Source organism: Crocodylus siamensis, chromosome 5 (assembly GCF_052110815.1).
Source record: "Crocodylus siamensis isolate JL-2025a chromosome 5, ASM5211081v1, whole genome shotgun sequence".
Taxonomy (NCBI): domain Eukaryota; kingdom Metazoa; phylum Chordata; order Crocodylia; family Crocodylidae; genus Crocodylus; species Crocodylus siamensis.
The window spans coordinates 171,122,807-171,141,698 of record NC_143399.1 but is presented as its reverse complement, the minus strand read 5'-3'; the positions used below and the strand labels follow the sequence as shown (position 1 = coordinate 171,141,698).

The window sequence follows — 18,892 nt, the reverse complement described above, 5'->3', positions numbered from 1 at the left end:
CCCTGAAGTCTTGTATATACAAGTGGGGAATGTGTGGAAAGTAAGCTGAGAGTCTCTGCATGGTTGGGAGATAATGCTGCTCTGAGAAACTTGCTGTCAGCTTGTGGGACAACAGCAGGCAAAAGAATGATCCAAACTAGAGCTTACACTAAACTCAGCAAAGCAGATTGTGAAAATTGCCTAAAAAGAAATGTTGAGTGTGCTGGGAAATATGTGAAGTTGCTCAGGACAATGCTAGCCCATTATGAGCTGAAGAAGGACAGGGTTTCTAAGACAAGTCTGGCCCAAGCCAGAGTAGGTATAAGCAAACAGTTGCAGCTAGCACAGTTGGTTGGAGATTGAGCTACAGAGACTGTGAGGCTCCAGTTCTTCTCCCCACATGGTGTCCCTCCTGCACCATCCTTTGAGAGAATGTGCCATATCTACCATGTCATGGATGAACACAAAATGTCCTAGCTCATACCCAAGCTGGAGGGGGAGGCCATGAGTGTCCTTAACACTCTGAAAGTGAACTAAACTGTAGATTACTTGCTTTGAGAACTATGGTACACAAGTTTCAGATTACCCCTGAAACTTAGCAGCAAAAATTCAGGTCTGTGCAGAAGCAGAAAGCAGTAAGTTACACAGCAACCCTGAACTAAATTAATGATTATTTGAATAAATGGGTCAAAGGCAAAGGTCAGAATACATGAAAATGACAGTAGATCTAGCTGACCTCAAACAACTCTATACCATATTTAGCAAGGATATAAAGGAGGTAGTTTCAAATAAGGACTCAAAGGATGCTGTGGAGGCTGCAAGGCAGGCCAATCTGTACCTTGAAGACAAAGCAGTAGTAGTCAAGGAACTGCATGTGGATATTCTTATGGGGAACAGTATAAATAAAATTCCAGTGATTAATGTGATAATATGTAGTGGCAGGGTTTCTGCCCCATGGGCCCTTGTGAGAGGTTGGTGGGGACAAAGGGACCACCATTTAAGTCTGGCAAAGAAACAAGAATCATTGGAAATAGGAAAGAAAGGCACAGCTCAGCTGTGGGAGTGAAGAGGAAGTCTAAGTGTACGTAGTGTCATGGCTTGCCATGACTTGAAAAAGAGTTAGTGCTGAGGGGGACTGCGCTCAATGGACACTACCATATATGCTATTCAGATAAGCTGCACTAACTTGTCTTTCTGGTAGGTTCCCATCATCATGTTTACCCAATATAAGCCATATGTTTTATAGTTATGCTCAGTGTTGATTGCATATAATCAACTTCATAGCTGGTTTCCATTACTGTTTTTGGTAGCAGTTTAATGATAGACTGTGTATTTAATGAGGTTTCCTTGTATGTGAATGTAAGATGAGTTTTTTTCCCCCATGTTGATTGGGGGAAAAACCTCTCATCTTATATTTGAGTAAATAATGGTATGTACAGATGCCTCAGGTATGGGGTTTGGGGCTGTACTGTTGCAAACGGGAGGGAGCTAAAAAACACCCCATTACCTTCCTGAGTAAAAAGCTAATTCCCTATGAGCAGAGATACTTGGTGATTATGAAAAGAGTGCTATACCATCATGTTGGTCTAAAACAATTGAAATGCTATCTCTTTAGTCAGTGATTTAAGATCCTGGTGGAGTGGGATCCCCATTGGCTTAGATCCATAAAATAGGCACCCAATGCTAGGATGCTAAGAATTTGATATGGAAATCATCCGTATCAAGAGGGCTAAGTACAGACATACAAAAAGCCCAAGCCTGAATCAAGTCAATCTTTGCAGGTCAGTCTAACCTGCATAGATTGAACTGATTTGAAAGTGATGAGACATTCACTTTTGATTCCGGAAGTGCAAACACGTGGCTGCAGTGGCTCAGGCCAGAAGCCAGGGAGCACTAGAGCGAGCCCCTCAGCTAGAGGGAAACTGAGCTGAGGTGGGGTAGTGGCCAGGCCCTGGTAGGCCTGAGTATGATTGGAGAGGAGTTTAAATCCTGCTGGCTAGCACTACGGAAGAAAGAGACTTGGGGGTCATGATTGACCACAAGATGAACATGAGCCTGCAATGTGATGCTGTGGCTAGTAAAGCGACCAAAATGCTGGCTTGCATCCATAGATGCTTCTCAAGCAAATCCCAGAACGTCATTCTCTCCCTGTACTAGGCCTTGGTGAGGCCGCAGCTGGAGTATTGCATCCAATTTTGGGCTCCACAATTCAAAAAGGATGTGGAGAAGCTTGAGAGAGTCCAGAGAAGAGCCACGCACATGATCAGAGGTCAGGAAAGCAGACCTTACAATGACAGGCTGAGAGACATGGGACTCTTTAGCCTGGAAAAGCGCAGGCTCAGGGGTGATCTGATGGCCACCTATAAGTTCATCAGGAGTGACCACCAGTACCTGGGGGAACGTTTGTTCACCAGAGCACCCCAAAGGATGATTAGGTCGAATGGTTATAAACTACTGCAAGATCGTTTCAGGCTGGACATAAGGAAGAATTTCTTTACTGTCTGAGCCCCCAAGGTCTGAATAGCTTGCCATTGGAGGTGGTTCAAGCACCTACATTGAACACCTTCAGGAGTAAATTGGATGCTTATCTTGCTGGGATCCTATGACCCCAGCTGACTTCCTGCCCTTTGGGTGGGGGGCTGGACTCAATGATCTTCCAAGGTCCCTTCCAGCCCTAATGTCTATGAAATCTATGAAACCCCTACCCTGGCCTTCAGGGACCCAGTCAAGGTGTGCCTGGAGGGGGAAAGGAGAAGAAGCCCTTGCCCGGCATTTCCCACCCTTGCCCCTTGCTGCTTGCCCGGTGGTGGGTGTGGCTAGTCCCAGCACCAGCCTCAAAGAACAAGGGACAGAGGGAAGTTTAATTCCCCTATCCCCAGCACACCAGTGGGACAGGGGAGGGTCTGCCTGGCCAGGGTGGAGAACCCCATTTCAGGGTCCCCCCACTACTTGCTGCTGCAGCAGCAGGGGCAGGGGCATGGCCAGGTGCTGGCTTGGCATGGCCTCCTGAGGCAAAGGGGGTAGGGGGGAGGTTTATTTCCCCTCTCCCTGCAGGGAACTGCCTGGCTCACGTGCAGTAGCCCCTGTTATGCATTTGTCCCCCACCACCTCTTGGCACTGGATTGGTGGGGAGTATGGCTAGCTCCAGCAGCAACCTCAAATGAACAGGAGACCCCTCCCTCCAGTGTCCCAGCGGCACGGATTCAAGCCAGGGTCTGCTTGGCCAAGGTGCAGCAGCCAATGCCAGGGTCATTTCCCCCCTCCCTAAGCTCTCCCTCCTGGGGAACCACAGCCAGGGTCTGCCTGGCCAGGGGTGAGCGGCAGAGGCTGGGGGCTGGCTGGCCCTGGCTGTGTTCTCCCAGTGGGAGAGGGGATGGAGTGGAGAGTAAACCTCCTCCCTGCTCCCTTCACCTCAGGGGGCCATGCTGGGTGACTCCAGCCATGCCCCTGCCACTGGAGCTGAGAGGAGAGAGTGACTCTGACACGGGCTGCTGCACCATGGTCAGGCAGACCCTGGCTTGGGTCCATACTGGTGGGACAGGGGAGCAAGGGGTCCCTGTTTCATATGAGGTTGCTGCTGGGGCTGGCCATGCCCTCCGCTGCTTCACTGGTGAGAGGTGGGAGGGGAAATGCCTGACAGGGGATACTGCACTCCAGTCAGACAGACCCCAGCTGCAGTTCCCCAGGGGGAGAAGGGAGGGAATAAACCCCCTCCCTGCCCCCTTCACGTCAGGGCCATGCTGGGTCAGCACCTGGCCATCCCCCCACACTTGCCACTGCAGCAGCAAGTGCAAGGGGAGCCGTGACACAGGCTGCTCTGCCCCAGCCCAAGCAGGCCCTGGCATGCCAGTGGGACATTAAATCCCCTCTGTGCCCTGTTCTTTGAGGCTGCCAGGCCTGGCCTGAGCAGCAGGTGGGGTGAAATGCCTGACAGGGGCTGCTTGCATCCCTGCCAGTGGGACAAGGGAGTGGGGGGGCAGGGCAGAAAATAACCTTTATCCTTCCCCTTTTGCCTTAGGGGGCCATACCTACTGGCATCTGGCTACAGCCCCACCCTGCTCTGACTAGAGAGTCGAGACATGGGGCCAGCCCTGCTTTCTGCAGCAGAGAGCACAGCCCAGCCCAGGGCTGCAGAGCATGCTGGGATGCTGGAGGACTCTGATTTAACTTAAACCAGGAAGGGGTCTGGGACAGAAGTTCCCCAAACTTGTTTAACCTCAATCAGTTAAGTCTGATACTGCATTCAGACTCTGAATTCAACCTCTGACTGAAGGGAGGTTGACCCTGGAGGATTTTATGTGGGCTAGGTGGTAGTCCGAAAGTAGGGAAAGGGTTTTGTCAGTTTTGTTTTTCCATATTCTGGTGTCAAAGCATTTGATTGCTTTTTTCTTTCTGTGTGAGGAGCTCTTTTGTTTTTTTCTGAAATGCCTGAGGTACGCTGTGATTCCTGGGCAAATGAATGATCTGGGTGTAGCAGGACAGGCCCTAGCAGCTTACTGCCTAGGCTGCAGTTGTTCCCTCCTGCTGCTATCCCCTGTTCAACTGCCTGGGACTCTTTCTGCTGAAGGCTCTCCCTTAAAGTAACTGGACCCCTGGCTCCCTGTTGCACAGGGCATACCCAACTGGACCAGTAAGCATACTCTAGGAGCACCCCGGGGTTGTCACAGAGCCCATAAAATATATGACTATTTACTCTGCCTTTTATGGCTTTCATTTTCTCACTACCCTCTTTCAGTCCCTAGTGAAATGTATAGCTATTTTTTGGCAAAGAAGGAAAGGCAGATTCTTCAAGACAACTGTTCTTGCATTGTGTGGATCTGTTTCTGCTGATAAGTTAGAGTGAGGTGATGAGGTTCATATTCTGCCTGCAAGACCAAACATGCCCTCCTTACAATGGCTTCTGTTCAGGAAGACACTTGAGTACAAATGTTTAGCTTTCACTGTGGCTTAAACACGTAAGTGCTTTTGATGATTTGGGGATAGTGTGTTTTCTGTAAGTCCATCAGCAAATCCTTCATTGAGGGAGAAGATTTTCTTTCTGGAATGCACTGAAGAACTTCTAGGATCATATTAAGGCAAGGGCACTTCTTACCAATCTGTCTGACACCTGCAAGACAGAACTAATGCGTATGCGTAAAATTAGCTACAGAACCCAAGTTGTGTGCTTTGTCCTCATACAGAACTTGTGAAATTTGGTGGTCTTCATGCTTACTTGTCTTTTATACCTTCAGCTGATATAACACCAAGAAAAGGTCAGTTAATCTGAAGTAAGAAAAGGATGGACTATGTAACAATCACAGATGCTATACAGTACCATTTTCCTGTGTTAAAATATTTAATTTGAATAAAAACACAACACAGTTGGGGGACCCTGTTTACTAGACTGTTCAAAATATGAATTATTTGATAAATATGTAAATATTTGCATTGAAACTAATCACATTTGGTTTTAAAAAGGAAAAACAGTAATCAAGGAATGCATATTAGTTTGCATGGTTTGATTAATAATACAAAAAATGCCTTGAAGTCAAACTGCGTTTTAAGTTATATAGTTTTGGGAAGCTGATTACCAGTTTTACTGTAAATAAAGCTACCAAAATCAAAATGTAGCCTACTTTAATTCCTCACATGGCTTTTTCTGCCTGTTCTAGATTTTTTTTTTCAAGTCAAATATATGGGAAAGGTATAATAGCTCATGTGTTTTTTGACTGATGAAAGAAGGAAACTCATCTTGTTTTATGTTACTTAAAATGCAAGCACTTATTTTTTCAATTCTCACAGCAGACCAGTAGCTCCTTGAACGGTCTGCTAATAAGCTCACTAGTGAGTTCTGCTGAAATTCTTTTCTGTTTGAACATGTCCTTGATGCAAGGCTGTCAGAGAGAGCCTATTTATCGGGCAGTTAATGATGTTTGTGGTGGAGAGCATGTAGGTATGTGTGTGAGCACATGAGCGAATGGGAATACATAGGCATATGTAACCCACTTCCCCTCAGTTATGCTATTTGCTAGATTTTTAAACCCTAATAGTAACCTATAATCTATAAAAATATTGGTTTTATTCTTCTTTCAGATGAGAAATATTACTATTAGGAAACTGCTACTGTTAGCCATTCAGAACTCTGATCTGTTTACTTAGTTATGAACAGGCCACTTCATTAGTTGCAAATTTGCTAGCTTGGACCTACATTTTCAAAGTCAAATGTTAAACACATTTAAGTGTTTGTTCAATTTAAACAAAATCTGAAGTCACTTCTTCCTTTCTCTCTTGCTTCATATGGCTGGAAATGATCTTTAACTGAAGTAATGCTGTGCTTGCATGCAAGTCCATTCTTTTCTTAGTAAGACATGCTTCATAATGATGGTGATGATGATGTATATTGTGAATGCTAACGAAGAAAAAATTTGTTTTGCTGAACGTATTTATAAAGGTTTGGCAAACAGCTAAGTGTTCCTTTACAATTAATAATTTTCACACCCAACCCATCTTTTTTAGTTTTAAGTTCTCAAAAGAACCAGCATATTTGTCTATTAAACTGTCTAGTAAACTATTTTTTTACTTATTTAGTAAAATGAAACTTAGCTAAAGGGATTTGAACCTTTATTTTCTAGAAAAGAACAGAATTACAGATGTTACTTGATAGTTTTCTATTTTCAACCCACCTGGGTAAGAGAGGCTTCAGTATTTAATCTCATGTTCAGTCATATCTTCCCACAGAAACTGATTTCACCTTCATTTGGAATTAATTTATGATCTCCACTCCCCCTTCCATTTCTACCAGGGATCCCTTCCCATTTAGTTATGTGGAAAGGAAGGAGAAGAGAAGAACAGTTTTTATTTCCTGATCTCAAAGCTAAGACTATTTGCCCTATACCAGAGGTGTCAAATGTATGGTCATCTGGCCCCTGGAGAACCCAGAGAAGCTAGGAATTTGGGGATGTGGTGAGTGAGAACAAGGCAAGTTGCCAAAATCTGGGGTATGAAGCCTTATTAAGGATGCATGTCAGTGGTGGCAGGGGCTAGGGTCTGTGCTGGTGGGATGGGGGGGGAAATCAAACCCCCTCCCTGGCCAGTTCACTTGAGGTTACTGCTGGGACTGGCAATACCACCCCTTCCCCCCAGTACATCTTTCCTGAAGCTGAGGGCATGCTCTAGTGCCTCCCCAGCTTCTGGCCTGAGCCACTGCAGGCATGTGCCAGCATTTACTGGACATCTAAGGGAACTCAGAAGGGAACTTATCTAGTCCAACCCCCTGCTGAAACCAGGACCATCCCCAGATATATCATTCTAGCCAAGGCTTTGTCTATCCATGTCTTAAAAACCTCCAAGGATGGAGATTCTACAACCTCTCTGGCTAGCTTGTTCCAGTGCTTTACTACCCTCCTAGTGAGAAAATGTTTCCTAACAGGTAACCTAAACTTCCCTTGCTGCAACTTTAGACCATTGCTCCTTGTTCTGTCATCTGCCCTCACTGAGAACAGTTTAGCTCCATCCTCTTGGAACCACTGTTCAAGTACTTGAAAGCTTTGATTAAATCACTCCTCAGTGTTCTCTTTTCCTGACTCAATAAGTCTAGTTCCCTCAGCCTCTGCTCATAATTCATGTGCTCCAGCCCTCTAAACATTTTTGTTGCTGTCTGATGGACTCCCTCCAGTTTGTCCACATCCTTTCTGTAGTGGGGAGTCCAAAACTGTGTAGATACATATAGCACTCCTAAAGTCTGTGATGTTCAGAAGGTCTTCCTAAATTATTACAATAATTCCTTCTGTCCCCATAATCTATGAATGATAACAGTGAGGCTTTGGTTGGAGTGGGCATGTCTAAGAGTTTATTAATAATTTTCCTATATTTAAAAATAAAGCATTTTCTTCCTGTATAGTTTTTTCTTACCTAGATATTTTACAGTTTAGTTCATGTGATTGTTGGATCGAAGAAAACAACATTAAGGCTAGGGACAGACGTTCAAAAAGCCGGAGCTTAAATTCATTCAGTCTTTGCAGCTTGGACTAACCTGCAGAGAGTGCATCGGCTTGCAAGTGGATAGACGTTCAGCACGTGCCTGCAGTGGCTCAAGCCAGAAGCCCGGGGGTGCTAGAGTAGCCCTGCCTTCCACAGGGAAGTTGAGCTGAGGAGACGGGGCATGGCCAGGTCCTGGCAGACCCTACCCAGCGGCTCCCAGACAGCCAGGATTCCCGGCACACAGGGCTGCCCAGCCCCAGAGGGGAACTCGTCCCCCTCCTCCCTCTCCCCCACCTCCCTGTGGCCGGGAGCAGGGACCTGTTCAGTGCTGGGGGGGCTCTTCTGTCTCCTCCTTCCTGCCCCCATGCAGTGGGACGGGGAGAGAAGGTCTGTGAAGCTGCCTGGCTCCAGAGGGGGACTCTTCCTCCTGCTTTTCCCCCATTGCTGTGGGGTGGGGAGGGGGAGCTTTATGGGATGCTGCCCAGCCCCAAAGGGGGACTCTTCCCCAATTCCCCCCCAGGGCAGGGGGAGGCTCTGTTCCATACTGGGGGGAACTCTTCCCTCTCCTCCTCCCCCCAGTGGAGCAGAAGGAATGCAGAGCTCAGCTGGGTAGGGTGTGGGTGTGTGGGGTGTGAGGGAGAGTGGGGGGTGTAGGGACCCCCACACACTCCCCCCATGGCACGCAGCTCCTGCTGCCTGGTAGCAGCAGCAGGCAGGGAGGTCAGGACACTTGTACCTGACACAGGTGTGGCTCCAGCCAGCGCTGCACAGGGGGAGGGAGCAGAGCCTGCCTTATTCCCCAGGCTGTCCTCCCTGAGCCTGCAGCTCCAGCACTCTTAGTGGGAGAAGCCCTGCATTGGAGCCAGCTGCTTTTTCCCCGCTCCCCTCTGTGCAAGTCCCACACTCTGCTGGGAGTGGAGGGAGCCCCGCCCCCTGCTTCCCTGCAGAGTCCAGCGCAGGGCTTCCCCCTCTGTGTGTGCCGAGCTGCAGGCATGCAGCGCCGAACCCCGGGGTTAGAAGCGGCTGGGCAGGTTGCACTCTCTGCCCCAGTGCAATGCTGGCTGCCCCTATATCAAGGGCTCCGCACCATGCTCCTACAGCTCCACACTCACAGAGGGAAGCCTTGCTCTGGACTCTGTGGGGAAGCAGGGGACAGAGCTCCATCCACTCCTGGCAGAGTGCAGGGACCTGTGCAGAGGGGAGCTGGGGAAGTAGCTGGCTCCAGTGCAGGGCTCCCCCCTCTGAGAGTGCTGAGCTGCAGGCTCAGGAAGCAGACCCATGGGGGTAAGGCAGGCTCTGCTCCTTTCCCCCATACAGCACTGGTGGGAGTTGTGCCTGTGCCAGGCATGAGTGCCCGGAGCTGCCTGCCTGCTGCTGCTACCAGGCAGTGAGGGCTGCACACCATGGTGGGGAGTGTGTGGGGGTCCCTGCACTCCTCACACTTCTTCACACCCTACCCACCCATACCCTGCTCAGCTGAGTTCCACATTCTCACTGCCCTCCGGGAGGAGGAAGAGGAGGGGGAAAAGTTCCCCCCATCATGAAAGAGAGCCCCCCCTGCCCTCCCTCACCCACTCTTGGGCCAGCAGGATAACATGGAGCCTCCCACTCCAAGCCCTGCAGCGGTGGGAGGGAAGGGAAGGAGGAAGAAGAGTTCCCCTGGAGGAGGAAGAGGTGGAAGAGTGCCCCCCTCACCACCCAGTGGGACAGCCAACCCCTCATGGCCCTGTTAAAGGTGAAGAGGGCAGGGAGAAGGGTTAATTCCTGACTCTGTCCCTTCCCTGTACCTGGGGTCTGCCACCTCCAGGGGCCCTCATTGCAGCCCCTCCCCTCTGCTCCCTGGCAGACAGGCTGATCCCAGCTGTGTTGGGGGAAGAGAAGGAGGGAAGAATTAATCCCTTCGCTGCCCACTTTGCCTTAATGGGGCCATGCCTTTCAGTATCTCCACTAGGGCTGGTCTCTGCTTGGGCTAGAGAGCAGAGGGGTGGGGTCAGCCCTGTGGCTAGAGCAGAGAGCCCTGCCCAGCCCAGAGAGCATGCCTGGATGCTGGGGGAGTCTGGTTTATCTTAAACCGGCAAGGGGTCTGAGACAGACGTTGCATAAATTGGTTTGAGCCACATCAGTTAAGTCTGATTCAGCCAGGTTTATCTCAAACTGGTTTATGTGCACTGTCTCTCAGTTTAAGTTTCTGATCACTTAAACTGGTTTATGTGTAATGTCTGTGCCTGGCCTGGGTAGACTGGGAATTGAAGGGGGTGGAGTGTATCACTGCACCACCCATGCTTCCACCCCAGACACAACTAGCGTATTAAAAGATTTGCACTACTTTGTGTTCCTTTGCAAAGTATGGTTGTAGAAAAATTTTAATCCAATATCTACTGATCCCATATATATCAATTATATCTCAATATCAGTTTCTGAACTTGTCAAGGAGAATCAAGATAATTTTGAGATTTAATGAGGTTTACTTTTTTAGAAGCAAAAAAAAAAAAATTGAACTGCATATTCAACAATGCTTTAATCCAAAAACATTAAAACAAGCCTGAATACAAGGGGAAAGGTCTGGGCTACATAGTCAATTCAGTTCAATCCAGAGAGCGTGATAAGATGCTGGGGGAGTCTGGTTTAACTTAAACCAGCAAGGGGTCTGGGACAGACATTGCATAAGCCAGGTTAAGCCAAATCAGATAAGTCTGATACTGCACTCAACCAGGTTTATCTCAAACTGGTTTGCCCATTTTGAAACTGATTCATGTACATTGTTCTGTTACAGGTTTAAAACAGTTTCTGATCAAGTAAACTGGTTTTTGTGACCTAATAGGCTTGAGCCCCTCTGGGAGATTTTAAATATCAATTATTAGGAGAAGCAGGCTCCTTAGTAATAGACTGTGAAATTCAGGAGGGATAAAATGTTCCTTTGTAAAAAGGGGAGTTAATATTTCTGTCATCTTGAGAGAGCTGTTTGGCTAAATAAATAATTTTACGTAAAAGAGTGGATCCAGGGGGTGGGGGTTGCATGCAGTGATGCAGTTGTCCCTCACTTCCCCGTCCGCCCCCCCATTTCCCCCCTTTCTAAAATCCTAGATCCACTCATGGATGCATAGAGAATTCCTTTTAGATAGATATGAAACCAAGCAGGAGACAGTGTGAAGGAAAAACGTAAATTTTCAGTTTGCACATTTCAATCACACCTGCCCTTCCTAGTATAATCATGGAAGGGCCTCATAGGGTCAGGTGCTAGGAGGCACCTTTTATCATATTTAATTTAACAGTAGTTTATAGTTGCATTGTATGATTGAAATTGATCTTTGAAGGTTAAAATAGATTTTCAAAGGAAGTTAGATGCCTGCCCTCTCTGGATCTATGCACCTAAGTCCCTTAAACTCTTCAAAGCCTCAACCTAAAGTTCTTGAATGTTACAGACGTAGAATTAATATTATGATGGGTATTTAGTGGCATCCTGATTCCCTCTTTTGTTATTTACAGACTAAAATGGCTAATACGTTCCATAATTCTTTGCATTGCTAGTTCTGAACATCCATACACTGTTGTCATTATGGAGTTGTATATGGTGGGTTCTGTTACAGTCTTAATTCTTGTGGTTACTGGGAGTGAAGATTTTTTTTTTTTTAAACAGTTTTGCACAGTATGTTCTGATGGTATGTTAGTAAAACTAATATTAAATTCCAGTGCACAAATATATGTCAGTATCTTCTAAGGATGGGATCGATAAAATATGCATTAGTATTCTGTGTCATGGAAACATGCACTATCAAATCTAATCTAATTGTATTTAGGCATTCATACTGCACTCATTACCATGGTTATTAGTTTGTGCAAGGCTAGGCAGTAACTAAAAATGATTGCAGAGTAAAGGAGGTTCCAGAAATGTTCACATCTTTTCATTAGCTTCAGTAGTACTTAAGATGATTATTTTTATATTTTATTTGTATTTGATTACTGTTACAAGTCCAGCTGTCCCAAATTCACTTGCTGGATGTAACAAGCATCTTTAAGTGCTTTGGTCAGACAGTTTTGATCTGCAAACATAAGAAGAAACAGTTGATGAACAACTAGAACTGGACACTAATTCTGTCTCACAACTTTCAGTGTGTACAATATTGTCATCTTTCCATATTCAAGGCAATTTTTTTCATTCCAGAGCTCTCTAGAAAGGACTGGGCATTCTTCCTTCTAGCTCAGTGCCTTCCCCACCAGACCCGAAAGCATGACTCTTTCTTTCTCACTATGAAAGCCTTCTCAAATGAAAATGTTACTAAAACCAGTATGTCTCCATGAATCATGTTGGCTCCAACAAAATAATATATGTTGATTATTTCATCATCTAAATGTCCTGATCCTATCTATTGACAACCTTATTTGCTGGATGAAGGGTTTTGTTCTGTTATATTTCTTCATTCCATTTATCACTCTTTCCTGACTTTTTCTGGCTCTTTACTGTCCCCTGTATCTTTTCTTTTTACTGGGCGCTTTTCTGTTTTTTCTCTTTCTCTCTATCAATCTAGCAGAGTAAGCAGCAGTAGTGGGGCAGGCAGTGGGGGAGTCAAGTGGCCTGACCCCTGTCTCTTTCCCCCTGCTGCCTGTCCCTACTGCCACCACTTGCCTCTCCCCCTGACACTTGCTCTCCCCCTGACATCTGACCCACCGCCTCCCCACCACTTTCCCCCCTGCCACTGGGTACCTGCCCTCCCTCTTGCCTGCACCCCCCCATGTCTCTGCACCCTCTGGATCCTGCCCCTCCCACTTACAACCCTGCCCACATGACCATCTCCGCAAACACTGCTGCATGGTTGGATAAGTGTCAGAGCCAACATGTGCTTTATGCCCTGAACTGGAGTGTAGACTGGAGGGTAAGCTGCAGGGGTGGATGGGAACAGGGGCAGTGGGGGTGGGAGGCAACATCTGTGCCTCCAACTCCAACCCTGAATCCAGGTTGGGGCTTGAGTCAGAGCCACAGCTACTGCTCCCCCCCACCGCCCTTTCCTCTCCAAGTCAAATCCAAGACAAGGGGCTTTTGTCCTCATGGTAAATGGGGGCGGGGGTCATCTTGGATTGTACTTGGTAGATTCCACTTTCCCTGATGCTTATGCTGAAGACATTCCCCCATGTACTTTTTAGACGTACAGATGTAATATAATCCCTCCAGTTATTCAGGAAAGCTGCTTCTGGGGTTCATAAGGTAGCTGATAAACTCTTTTAACCTTTTACCCTTTTTTCTCATAGATAAGCTTGCTGATTGTAACCATATTGTTGTAAAACAATTTCCTTTAAAAGATGGCAGCACTGAGTTTGTTTAATGGTTTTCCTGAAGAAAAAAAATATGCTTGCTTATTTTTAATGTAGAAATATCAAGACTATTTCCTAAAAAGTTGATTGCTTAGTTTCCAGTGTGTTTCTTATAGATTTCATAGACATTAGGGCTGGAAGGGACCTTGGGAGATCATCGAGTCCAGCCCCTTGCCCAAAGGGCAGGAAGTCAGCTGGAGTCATAGGATCCAGCAAGATAAGCATCTAATTTACTCTTGAAGGTGTTCTTGGTTCCTTAGCACTCCAGAGACGAACTTTCCTGCTCATTCAGCTTCAGATATTTTTCCCCATTCAGCACAATGGCACTTTCAAATGTGCCCCAGAAAGGGACCAGTCTTCAGAACATTACTCTTGAGCAAAAGCCTGAAAGCTGACTGGAACAAGTAACCAAGCTAGGGTTTCCTTTATCCAGTAAGAATGGAGGAAGTTCATTACCCAGATCCTTTGTCATCCCAATCGCGCAAGTAATGCATTTGCCAGCCTACTCTAGCAGAGAGAGAGTCTCCTAGGCTGCTGACAGGTGTAAAAAAAAAAACAACAACCCAAAGCCAAAAAAGTGCTTTACTGGAAGAAGCAGCGTGTTAATTCAACCAAGCTCCACAGCATCTGTACAGATCGTGCACTTCAGAGGGGCTTTTTGGTGCTTTTATCTAAAGCTGATTAAATCGGCTATAAGATAAAAACACCCAAAAAGCCCCACTGAAGTGCCCAATCTATACAGATGTTGGGCGAGCTGGGTCAAACTAATGCAATGCCTCTTCTGGGCATGCGCTGGGCTTGGCATGGGGGCACACTGACTCTAAAGTAAAACACTGTTTTGGGGTTTAATTTTTTTTACATCTGTAAACAGCCCTAGTGCAATGTGGTATAGCTCCAGTGAAGTTTGTGTAGCTCTGTCAGTTCGCAGCAGCTAAGGATCTGCATGTACATATTACAGACTGACAGAAAAATCAAATTCAGCGCTTTTGGTTTTCTACATATTTAGGTTAGCTTTTCAGCAGTGCGTGAAGTCAGTTTAGCTTTCTTTCCACCTTCCACTTCCCTGTACCAAAATAGTCTAATGTGCAATTCTGCTCAAATATTGAACAAACGTTATTTCTTGAATACTGCTTTGGTTTCAAAATTTAGAAATACACCTTTTTTTTTTTTCTATTTTTCTGCACTTATGCTGTCTTTGTCATCAATTTGTTACGATATTTTCACTTATATCTGTTGGACTTATATCACTTACTCCAGGGCTAAGCGCAGGCAGTCAAAAAGCTTGAGGCTGAAACCAATTCAGTCTTTGCAGGTTAGTCTAAGCTGCACAGATTAAACTGAGAAGCAAGTGACAGACATTCACTTTTGATTCTGGAAATGCAGCCACATGCCTGCAGTGGCTCAGGCTAGAAGCTGGGGGGCACTAGAGCATGCCTCCCAGCCTGCCAGCCACTGCCAAGGGAAGGGATGAAGCTCCAAGGCTTTTCCCCCCACTCCCTGCTCAAGTGGAGTGTGTGTGGCTGGTCCTCAGCTCCAGCCCAGGGACTAAGACAGGGGGAGGGGAGCTTTTAACCCACCGCGACCTGCATGAGACCCCAGCCCGAGTCTGACTGAGTGTGTGTGTGTATGGGGGAGAGGGGTAGTGCCTGCCAGATTTCTGCCCCACCTTGCTCCCTGCTCAGGGGCAGGGCAGTTCCTGTCGGGCTGAGGGGGTGGGTGGGGAAAAAAGGTAGTGGCATTGAATTCACAAAAGCTTGAACAGGAATAGTTCTTTCTCTGAAGGAAGCATGTATTGAACACAGCAGTTTGAACCTCAAGCACCTAACAAAGAACATCCAAAAATTTTTGCCTAAGCAAAGATACAGCCTAGTAAAACACAGTGAGAGCACACACAGCTTAGTCTAATTTGAAATGGAACATCGTAAACTAAAAAGACAAGACAAAGCCTTGCATAAGTTTTATGTAATCCTGGGGGCAGAGTGTCTTTGTACAGCCAGGTATTCAGAAAGTCTTTCTTTGGAAATCAGCAGGTGGTCTCAGGTGTTGGAGTGGAGATCCCACAGGCCTCATCTCTACTTGGGTTTTTATTGGTGAACTTGCACCCCTTTTCCCCCTTGGGTGTCTTGACATTAATATGCTTGTCACCTATAGCACCTTTGGCAAGACTCTCATGCATTCAGTATCTTTTGTCACTGCTTAGGTATTCCAGTCTCCCACCTTTGATAGGTTCTGCTTCATAGTGGAAATGTAGTTCTCCACTTTCTTTTGGTCACACCAGCCCAAGCAGTCTGGGACCCTCTCCCATTCCCTTAACTACATCTCTAGCACATACATGGGATGATTGTGCCAGGTCTTTGCCAACACCTCCCACCTCTCAGTGTGGTCCTGCAGGGCTTGGCCCTGTGCTCACAGGTGGCAGGTGGCCAGCCCCTCCAACCCTGGCTCCCCAGCCTCTTCCCCTTTCCCATGGCCTGGGGGAGCTGAGAAGAATTATGCCCCCTCCCCTCTCCCTCCCCTTATCAACTGCTTGCCTGCCTCAGTCGTTACCGGCGGTGGGAAGGGATGGAGTCTGCTGGTCTTCTGCCAGCGCTGTACTTGCTGGGTAAGGGGAGATTAAAGCCCTTCCCAAACCCCAGACTCTAGCTGGGGTTTGCCTGGGGGGCTGTTCCTCCCAGGCTGTTGCCCCCAGCCCCGCACCCCGTGCCCTGCTCTAGTGGAGAGGGGGTGTGGCCAGCACACTGAGCTGGAGAAGGGGGGATTAAAGCTCCTCCCAGACCCGAGCTGTGGTTTGCCTGGGGGGGCAGTCCCACTCAGGCTGTTGCTCCCCCCCCGTGCCTCTGCCCACACTCCTGTCCCCTCCACTTCAGCAGGGAGAAGTCTGGCGGGGGCTGCTTCCTGCCCCCTGCCCCCCACCCCCAGGCAGACCCAGCTGCGGTCCCCAGCTGGGTCCCTTGTCAGCTAGCCCTCACTGCTCCAGCTAGGGAGCAGAGGGGCAGAGCCAACCTGCTCTCTGGAGCAGACAGCACAGCCCAGCCCAGGGCTGCAAAGCATCCTGGGATGCTGGGGGACTCTGGTTTCACTTGAACCAGGAAGGGGTCTGGGACAGAAGTTTCATAAACTGGGTTGACCTAAATCAGCTAAGTCTGATACTACATTCAACCAGGTTTATTTCAAACCAGTTTAAGCCATTTTGAAAGTGGTTTATGTGCATTGAGCTTCTATTCTGTTACAGGGTTAAACCAGTTTCTGATCACTTAAACTGGTTTATATGCAACTTCTGTCCCTAGCCCGACAGTCACTCATGTCAGACTCCTGTCATGTCTGGTGCAGTCAGCACTGAGGGTGGAGTAGTACCGGTCATTTCAGGCTCCCTCTGTTTGGATGGTTTTTGTGCACTGTCAGGATACCGTTGGTGATACTATAATACTACTAGTAGTACTTTTAATGACTTTATTAGTTGTAATTAAGAGTGTACAGGCCCTCATTCTTAGTAACAACGATTCTAAGGGCTTATTGGTCCCAACCAACCAGACACTAGCAGTATACATCAGGCATGGTGACAATGAGGTTTATTTGCAAGCCTAGAAACTGGCATGCCCCAAATATTCAGGGTTTCTATGTCTCTTTTATAGATTGATCAAAACAATCTTATGTTTATAACAAATGCATTCAAATCCTTACTAGTCACTAAATGTTTTTAGGTTACATCCTTCATTCACATCCAGTTTTCACCAGACATTGTGACCTTCCCGCTGGAGAGGGGGGTCTGTTTACAAGGACACTCTAAGCTCTATTTTTGTGTCTTTTTCCCAGCTTATCTCCTCATTTCCATTTGCTGGTCATCTGATGTGCCTAGGAGTTAATATTCCTAACTTTTCCAGCATTTTTGTTTAGGCCATGTACTATCTGCTTTCCAGACACCAAGGTCTATAGCTCAAGCTGTTACTGAGGACTGCTTTGGTTTATGCAGCTAACAGACCTACTTGATTTCTGTATGCATTGATCAATGGCTGCACCAATCCATGCTCCAGCAAGACCTACAGTATTTTTAAACTTAAATTCAAGGGTTTGTTCCAGGCCCTGCTAAATCTAGTGTTAGCTTTGTTATTGTCATTTGGAAAATCAAGACTTTACCTCGTCAGTGATTGAGCCATTAAGCAATGGGTCAAGTTTAAGAACTTAGGTTATAATGCTCATTTCCCAGTTAATTTTGTATTAAATTCTATGGCTGATATTTTACTTGAGTCACTTGATTTGTAAAGTATTTAATTCAGTCCTACCTCTTTTTCTCAGATTCTGTTATATTTTTATATCTGATCATGGACTTTGTTTTCATATCATGTTATTTCCTGTGGGCTCCATTATCGTGAATGTAGTAGTGATTTTCAGTACTTACATCCTTCAAAAATCTACCATAATTATTGTCTCTTTCTACAGTCATATATGCAGTAATTGCAATAAAGATAAAAAAAATATAAATATTTGGTATTTCCCATAGTTTTATTCAGTGTACCTCAGAAGTAAGATAATTTAATTGCAGTATATGCACAGAGAGAACTGGAGTAGAAACTCTTCACTTGCTACTTTGTGCAATTATGTACACAGTAATTTCTCACTTCTCTAGTCTTCCTCTCTTTCCTTAACCCCTGCTGCTGTGTATCTACCACAGTTTCAGAGCATAATGGAAATAGGTGAAAAATCACCCTGCAGGTTTAAATTAATTGCACTTCCCTGTTACGCTACAAGCTAGTGAGTGCCTTAGATAATATGCTTTGAATTTTCTTCAGTTTAACCATAATTGGAGTGGGAAGGCACTTTAGTTCTTGGTACGGTAATTTACTAAACTATAAAACTAGAATAACAAAGATGTTCAGCATTTCAGTATTTCATCTTAGGACCACTCATGTAAATCCTAAGTAAATGTAGTACTGTTTTTAGCAGGAAATTGTCTTGGCAAATGTTTTTACTGTTTTAACGTAGGTGTCATAAATGTGCATATTCTAGTTTATAAGGCATATGTGTTGAGGAACATACTTTTATTGCTAAAGTATTAAAAGCTTATCACTTATTACTTTAGGCAGGAAGTCTCAGAGTTAAGGTTTTCTTCCCAATATTCTAATCTGAAAAGCAAATTAAAATAAAAATAATACATAAAACTAACATAAATATAGTGAGATTATTTGTTCCCATGGATACAATATAGCAAAATGATTCTATTTTGTAGGGTAACAGTAAAGATGGTGGTTTGTTCTATAGATATTCTCTCAGAGTTATGTCTCCTTTCTCTGCTCACTAAAATATTTTCCTATTTCAGGGTTGGCTAATGTGTGGTATGGGGCAGGCAGCACAGTGGCAGAGGGCAAAAAGCATTGCAGCCAATCAGGCAGGGATCACAAGGCAAGGACCAGAAAGTAGAGCAGCAGTTTGGGGAAAGAGATCAGAGTGGTGCTTGGTGAGGGGAAGGAGTAGTTTGTGGCATATCTGCCAAAAAAAGTTTGGCCCTATTGTCCTACAGTTTACTTCCTTTAGTCCTCCAGTGCTAGCATGGGAGCTGTTCTAATAAATGTATTACCCACTAAATTGTTATCTGTATTCCAAGACCTGAATTAATATTGTTGGCAATTCCTAAACCAGACAGCTAATCTGT

At 46.0% G+C, this 18,892-nt stretch overlaps 1 protein-coding gene across 2 annotated transcripts in view; it reads left to right on the top strand.

The window, feature by feature from the left end:
• Nucleotides 1–18,892, top strand: part of CDK14 (cyclin dependent kinase 14) — a 614,101-nt gene that overhangs the window by 448,951 nt on the left and 146,258 nt on the right. The window lies entirely within an intron of this gene.